Source organism: Mus caroli, unplaced genomic scaffold, assembly GCF_978045245.1.
Source record: "Mus caroli unplaced genomic scaffold, Mus_caroli_1 scaffold_4, whole genome shotgun sequence".
NCBI classification, from domain to species: Eukaryota; Metazoa; Chordata; class Mammalia; order Rodentia; family Muridae; genus Mus; species Mus caroli.
In genome coordinates, this window is record NW_028227259.1 from 31118344 (window position 1) to 31124000 (window position 5657).

The 5657-nt window shown below is 46.3% G+C and overlaps 1 long non-coding RNA gene across 1 annotated transcript; it reads left to right on the forward strand.

Annotated features, from left to right (window-relative positions):
• Positions 1-783: 783 nt before the first annotated feature.
• LOC115031138 (uncharacterized) lies at positions 784-3207 on the forward strand. Its single transcript, XR_003836767.2, has 3 exons — positions 784-1000; positions 1636-1825; positions 3141-3207. It is a non-coding gene; the product is annotated as an uncharacterized LOC115031138 (long non-coding RNA).
• The last annotated feature ends 2450 nt before the right edge of the window (positions 3208-5657 follow it).

Consider the following 5657-nt stretch of genomic DNA (forward strand, 5'->3'; position numbering starts at 1 on the left):
ATATATAAAACCCCCTCAAATCTGTTAGCATTTTTCCCCAGGAGTCCCTGTTCTAGAATGTAGCTCCTAGAACAGAGTGTCAGCCTCCTTTGCTTGGTCTTCTTTGGATGGAGTCAAACTGTAAATGAGAATCCTTAGGCAGAGCTGACATCATGGTCCAGAGCAACTGTGGAACACACAGGCCTATTATAGCTTACATTTATAGTTCACTGTTTTTGTTGTTCACTTGGGTGTTGCCTACTTGAACATGTGAGGAGTAGCCCTGTGACCCTTCCTTCCACTCATCATTTTCCACTACCAGGTCATCATTGGCCTAAAGTCTTTGGTGACTATACTCACCAAAGACCATTATGTAGATGAGATACAGCATCCAGTACTGTACAGAGACAAGGACTTCTGCCATGTTGTTTTGTTGCAGAAAAGCTGATTGGAGGATTTCTGGTATGAGGAGGAAGATGGCTGGTGAGCTAGGGCAGGTTATGAAATAATGTCTGGCCGGGCGTGGTGGCGCACGCCTTTAATCCCAGCACTCGGGAGGCAGAGGCAGGCGGATTTCTGAGTTCGAGGCCAGCCTGGTCTACAAAGTGAGTGCCAGGACAGCCAGAGCTACACAGAGAAACCCTGTCTCAAAAAACCAAAAAAAAAAAAAAAAAAAAAAAAAAAAAAAAGAAATAATGTGATGGGTCTTCATTCAGCTCTTGCCTGGCTTCATTTTTCAGCACAGCTATGAGTTCCCCAAAGGACTTTGTCCATAGGGATGCCAACAAGAGGGGACCAGGAAGATGGAAAGTGTGCTCCACCTTCAATCCATGTTCATGCTTCTTCCAACTAGATTCATAAGAAGGACTTGACATGTTTGTTGGGGTCCCAACATCAAGCCCCATTCTGTTGCTGATAGAAGACAGAGCGACTGAACTGACCAAGTGAGCTGTGGTGCTCAGGCAAGACACCTTGCAATGTGGAGATCCTGTGAGCTCAGAAAGTGCTACAGCAGCCCCAAGTGAGTCTTGGCTTTGTCTGGACTGATGGGTACATTTCCAGGGTGAAGAGGCAGATGTGTGATGAGGTGTCTTGGAAAAGAGTGGAAATTTGGCTTTGTTTTAAGATGCAGTCTTTTTTTTTTATTGGATATTTTCTTTATTTATATTTCAAATGTTATCCCCTTTCCTGGTTTTCCCTTGGAAAAACACCCTCTCCCCCCATCCCCTCCCTCATCCCCCTGCTCACCAACCCACCCACTCCTGCTTCCTGGCCCTGGAATTCCCCCACACTGGGACATAGAGCCTTCATAGGACAAAGAGCCTCTCCCCCACCCCCATTGATGTCCAACTAGGCCATCCTCTGCTGCATATGCAGCTGGAGCCATGAGTCCCACCATGTGTGCTCTTTGGTTGGTGGTTTAGTCCCTGGGAGCTCTGGGGGTACTGGCTCATTCATATTGTTGCTTTAAGAGGCAGTCTTAAAAAACTTGTGTGACTCTAGGCCTTTTGTTTCTCAAGCAGAGGGTAACACACACACTTATAGGCAACTTACTGAGAACATGAGGTTCAGTGCCTTATGCAAGGTCAAGTAGTTTTTGTCTCTCCTCTGTCCACCTCCCTTCCTTCCCTGAGTGTTGAATGTCTGTGTGCACAGGTGAGGTGAACTACAGAAAAGTAACCTGTGCATTATCAGCAGCATCTAACATTCTGCTGACTGCTTCTCCATGCAATTTTGGATGGTAAAGAGGAGGCTTCAAGGCGATCTTTTCCAGATGTTTGGCATCCTCTTGGAAACTTGAAGACAAAGCCTGAGCCTTAAAGGATTTCTGATAAACTCTTCCAAGGTACCTGGAGAGGGGAACACTGTCTGAAGTGGCTCCCTGTCTGAACCTTGGCTCTTTGCTCCCCACTTGGTCTCCTTTACCACACAGGGCTCTACTTTTCTGCAGTCCCTACAGAATTCTATTTCTGTCTAGTTCCTCTGCAGGATTCTGTCCTCAGAAGGACCAGTCAATCAGAGTTGCACCCTTGGGAGCAGGAACTACCCCTGTAAGTCTCTGGGTTTCCAAACATGAATACACAGCATATCACATATTTTCGATGGAAGAAATGGCTGAACCAGAGAAAATCAGATTAAGATGCCACCACCCCATATGAGGGGCTCAGTTGAGAGCCTGCATGCTCATGAGTCCAAGTAGAGCCTTTTGGAGTGAAGTAGGGGAATCTTGTCAGTATGGTGTCTATACCCACCAGAGGTTCACAGAACAAGGTGCTCTGCCTTCATAGGGGCTGTGATATCCATGGAGACACAGTACCTTTAAGAGGGGCACGATCCCTATAGGAGAAATGTTATCCCCACAGAATGGACATTGTTGGACAGAGTACCCATGAGAACACAGTAGCTCAAGGAGGAGATCAACCCACTGTAAAGCTGGCCAACTCACAGTTGGTTGGCTGTGTCCAGATCCATCCCACCATAGTCTGTTTCTTCTTGCCTGGCCATTGCTGCTGCTCACCACCCCAGCTCCACTTCTGGGCTCAAGCACAGTAGCAGCAGCCACTACAGCCTGCTGCTGCCCATGATAATAAAAGATTGCAACTCTTCCAAGGGTCCATGATATGGTTGGCCTGCCCTGCCTAGCCTTGTCTCACTTACCAGAGCTCTTCATGCCCTTCAGGGTCTGTTACATGCTCTCTGCAATCCACAGAGATGCCTACACAACTGAGCACATGTCAATAAGTATGAGAGACCTACTTTTTGCCCACTGGGTCTACTTCCTGTGTCATACATAGTTTCTGCTGCAGTGCTTTCTGCCTCTGTGTGAAAGTGGATATCTTGTTCAGTCAATGATACATACACCAAGGTTGAATGTACAGGACAAGGGCACAGTGGTCATCATAAGAGTCAGGAGATGATTCATTCAACCTGATGAGACCCTTCTCCAGTCAGCTCATGGTCAGAGGCTAATCCATGGGATGTCCTGTAGCACTGCCTTCCTTTGAAGGAATCTGTTCTTATAAGAACCTTCTCTTATTGTTAGTTTATTTTGAATGAACCATCTAAGGTCCACATCTGAGAGATCAGGCACCTAAGTGTTAGAGAAGTTGGAAGCTTATAGAAAGCCGCAATACTAAACTGATCTCCTCTTCTCTGAGTAGTACACAGGAGGATTCTACATGCCAGATGCTGTGGTCCTTGTAAGATCCATCCATGCCAGCACAGGAGAGATATGTTTCTTCTTATGTCTAGGTATGTGGGTATTTATTCAGCTTCATGTGTGTATGTATACATTTCTGTACTTGTGTGTGCATGTATGCAAATGCACATGTGCATTCATTTATGTGCACGTGTATGTACACATGTATACATACATGTGCATTTGTGTGCACATGTGTATTTGTGTTCATGTGTTTGCATGTGCTCATGTGTGTATATGTGTATGAGAGTATGTGTACCTGTGCTCATATGTGTGCACATATATATACATGTGTGCATGTATATGTGCTTGTGTGAGCATGTATGTACTTATGTGTGCATGTGTGTATGAGCACACATATGCATGCATAGAGCTCTCACTTAGGCTTGTGTCAACCCTTACAAATAGGTTCTGTGTTTGATGGTTTGCATGTGAATGGTTGGCACTGTTCTTTTTCCTGGATGTACCATAATGAGTCTGTGCAGTCCATGTAAGCCAAGGGATAATGGCGGTAGAGACTTCTAGCACTTAGACATTAAATCTGACCTTTTATAGCTCCCAAAACCCTAGAACCCACCTCAGAAGCATAGGCTACCCTGCTTGAAGATGAGAGGCTATGTGGAATAAAGGAAGCTGAAGCACTCAACTTACATTGTCATCCTAGTACCATTTGCTGGTATAGACATGTGGGTGAAGCTCCAACAGGCCAGCTGCCTTCTGATGTAGTTAGCTCTGTTCCAGTTGCCAGCCCTGTGGTATTTCTTCCTAATTTTAGAGTGGCTGTGTCATTGATAAGAGGCTGTTTAGGGAGATAGAAGTTAAATTATAGTTGGGCCCTCTTACGGTACAGGAGGCTCTGAATAGAAGACAGGGAGGGGTTGTTTGGAACCAAGATATGTAGAGAGAATCACTTGTGCACTGCTTAAAAGCATTCACTTGGCAATTAAAAAGCCTTTGGCCAATGAGGTGAGGCAGGAGATAGAAGGTAGGAGGTCTGGCAGTTAGAGAGAGGAATTCTGGGAAATAATCAGACACAGGAGAGTCTCCCCAACACGGAGAAAAAGATGGTCATATGGAACTGAAGACCAGGCAACATGGCAGAAATAGGATAAATTAAACAGGTAGTTAAGATGTGAGCTAGGAACAGAGCTAAAGCTATTGGCCTCAGCATTAATTCATATATAGAAGTCTTAGACTCATTATTTCAAGGAATTTATAGTCAGGAGGAAAAACTCACAGTTACAAAGATATGCAATGCCTGCAGGTGGGTTCTGTGGTCTTGAGACACTCTGCGGGATGGAGTTGGGCCCATTCCATTTTCTAACTTATTTGGACACAAAATCAAGACTTACTTCTTTGTCTACATGATCTCAAGAATGCCATATTGCATGATGGGAAATGAGCTGGTGGCATTTAGAATCTAGCATTGATTGTGTAGGTGAGACTGCAGATTCATGACACAGGAAGGTGTGTCCTGGTTGGCTCCCAGGGTCAAGAAGATTTGGAACAAGTGGGGATCCTGGCCCCTCTGGCCATTGCCCTTACACTCCTGAGGATTCCTGAAGGCACTGTTACAGAGGGTTTCACCCCATCCACCCCAGATGCAACACCGCTAATACTGCCTGGAAGGCGAAGTTGGATTTCTACTTAAGCAACAATTGGTGCCTCTTAGTTACACGAAGGCTGAACTCTATGTTGAAAGCCTGAGGTCTGTGGCCAGTCACAGTCGTGCCAGTCTGGTTTTAGAGGAAGGGTAAGGAGGGACCTTGGGGCCCATCTGTGCCCTGGAGGGAGGAGGAAAACAAAAAATGCCATGGGGCTGCCTGTGACCTAAGCCAGGTAGAATTTGGGAGATGAAATTGAAGAAGGCAAATGACAGCTAGATTGTCAGCAGATGGGGAGGACATGAGTTGCACTCTTAGGAGCTCCTGCTTAAGTACTGGCTAGGGCCATGGTGGCACAAGTCCAGCTCCTCACACTGTTTCAGAGTGCCCATGCACATAGAGCTCAGAGAGCGCAGACTTCTGCCTGGCACAGCATGGCCTCGCTTCTATTTCACTTTCTGCTCCCCAACAGCTCTTCATGGCAGCATGTTCACCTGGCCCCATCACATGCTGAAAGATTACAGAGGGTTTCACCCCATCCACCCCAGATGCAACACCGCTAATACTGCCTGGAAGGCGAAGTTGGATTTCTACTTAAGCAACAATTGGTGCCTCTTAGTTACACGAAGGCTGAACTCTATGTTGAAAGCCTGAGGTCTGTGGCCAGTCACAGTCGTGCCAGTCAGAGTGATTAGCCACGTAAACATCCTGGGAGTACTCAGGGGTTCCCTATGTACCCTAACTGTCTGAGCTATGAATCTCAGTATGTATGGCATTTGGTTCCCAATGGCAGAGATGACATGCAGGCAGGTACTGAAAGGTGTGCTTCAGTGGTGTGTTAGATTGGATGAAGGGGTCTCAGCGGGATACGGTCC